The following is a 2,589-nucleotide window of genomic DNA, read 5'->3' as shown; positions in this document are numbered from 1 at the left end:
AAAAAAAAAAAAAAAAACACTATTCCAACCATTTTTATTACCACAAAAATGAGACCAAACAGGGGTTGAACCTTGTGTATCTGTGCAACACGTAGATGGTGGTTTTAGGACATTATTGGAGTAAATGCACAATTAATTGATAATAGTTTTGGTAATATGAGATTGGATATTGGCGCATGATAAACCTTTTTCGATATATCTTGAATATGAAAAACCTGGACTTCTCAATGTTAAAGTTCCATGATTTTATTATGGATAATTTTACATGTAAATTATGATATCCATAATTTATATGTGGAATTTCATGATTGGAGGGTTGAAAAAAATATTTTTCAAACCTCCAATGATGTTATGTCACTTTTACATTATGGACACCCTTATGAATATTATAATATACGTGTAGCATAACACTTTTAATATACCATATTCCCTTCAGATGGTGAGTCTAAAATGTTCCATGAAACGGAAATGCACTACACTCTAGTATGGTCACGATAAGTATGACTAGATCGCATGAAATGTAGCTTTTAAATTTTTACGTTGTTCTCCTAGTCTCTGAATGAGGTAAATTTTTTTATTATACAAGTTTGTACTGTATTTATTCATTATTGATAAAAACATATCATCTCGAGTGGTTTAATTACCCACAAAACAAAATCCAAGCAAGAACAAGAAATGAGTCTTCTTCTTACGTAAAAAGTATGAGTTGTGGTCAATAATGGACTGGTTTTACTTGGTTAAAGACAAGGTACATAAACTTTTATGGGACAATTGGACTTTGGTAAAAGTGGTTTCTTTTGGCCGGACATTTAGAAAGGGTGAATTAGGGATGTTGTCTAACCTTTTAGGTAGTGGAGTTGTCGATTCCTAATGTCTAGCAGTAAGCCTGTAAAATTGAAACTATATGAGATGAAAACAATCAATTTTGACATCAAATTGTACACGTTTTTCAGTTGAATCGAAGATGAATTATTAGTAGATTGATGATTTTACCCTCTAGCTATAAGTTGTGTGAGAGTTGCGCGTGATTTTAACGTCTATATTGATGATTCCAGTCACGTGGAGATCTAAATTCACATGTTTAAATGAGTTGCCTTAGTAACACTAACGTTAATTAATTTGTTATCTTAACTATCTAAATATCACATCACTACTTAAATGTAAACGGTACTAATGAATAACATTATTCAAAAATATACCTAAAAATTCAAGGATGTTACTAATCTAGATTGACGATCATCATCAGGCTATGTAGCTATGCCACTTACATATTTTTCAATGAAGCCCAGACAGATACCTTGAATTTGGTATACTGAATACTTGACAAATAAGAACCTTTTGATTTACAAACTATATCTTGGACGTTGGTCAATGGGTAACTGAACCGTGTAGATTAATCCACTAGTAAGTTAATTTGCGATTTTGGCTCCTTTATATATTTCACAGTCAACTCATCCAACTAAAGGACTTAATCATTATATAGCATTAAAAGTTAAAACACAGTTGTTACCAGTTAAATCCATAATTAACCACCTAATTACAACGCTAGTAACAGTCCTTTAATGATTCTTATTAAAGTCAAAAGCGGCCCACAATCTCTATTTTGAGTTCAACGTTAGGTTACCTGTGTAGAAGACATTCTCAGATTCTCAAAATCATTTCTCATCCACTTTCCCATTCTTGTCTACAATTGCTGCATTACATCAAATATTTCAAGCAAAAATAAACAAATTTATTAGCATTCAATTCAATGGATGTAAATGGATCACACCTTGAGAATGCTTCAAGTCTACACAAGACGTTTAATTGTGTTTGTGTTAAATTTTACCCTAATGTCGTCACTCAGCCCAACGATCCAGCAAACTCTAACAAATGCTTTGAATAGAACTCGCCTTTAAAATCAACCTATAAAGAGTGTTTACAAGTCCACAAAGCATGTCTCACGACTAGGGGTAGACCCAGCCTTTTTAGGTTGCGGGGTCAAAAATTAATGTGTAATTTTTCAAAATAATATAATATTAATGAAAATAAGTTAATACGCATTTTGACCCCTTGAAAATGTCTTATAATTATATCATTATCATGGTGTCAAATGAATTTTGCTACATGTATAATTTTGTTTATCATGACATTTTGAGATGTTGAGTTAATGGTGAATATATCAAATTAGATGTAGAAAATAAATGAATTGAAATAAAATGCACATTTAATTTATGAAGTAAATGAAATTTAATTTTAATGAAAAAATAATTTGAAAGTAATTCAAATTACATTTAATTCATAACGATTTTAAAATTTTTAACGTCATATTCCATGTAAAATTTCCCAATAAAATGATTTAAATTATATTGAAAAATTTATAGCATAAAAATAATAAACGTCAATGAAATATTGAATTTTTTTGAAAGAAAAAACGAGTTAAACGTCTTTTCTAGTACGTATGTTTGACACGTGTTTAACTATTTTCAATATCCGTTTGAACCATTCGATATGACTACGATGTAGTTTTCGAAACAAGCTTCTAGATGACGCAGACGATTTGTGGATTCGGATAATATACGATTATTGGTAAACTTTAAAAGTTAGCAT

The sequence above is a fragment of the Olea europaea genome, chromosome 15, assembly GCF_002742605.1.
Source record: "Olea europaea var. sylvestris chromosome 15, O_europaea_v1, whole genome shotgun sequence".
Taxonomy (NCBI): domain Eukaryota; kingdom Viridiplantae; phylum Streptophyta; class Magnoliopsida; order Lamiales; family Oleaceae; genus Olea; species Olea europaea.
This window is presented reverse-complemented; position numbering follows the sequence as displayed.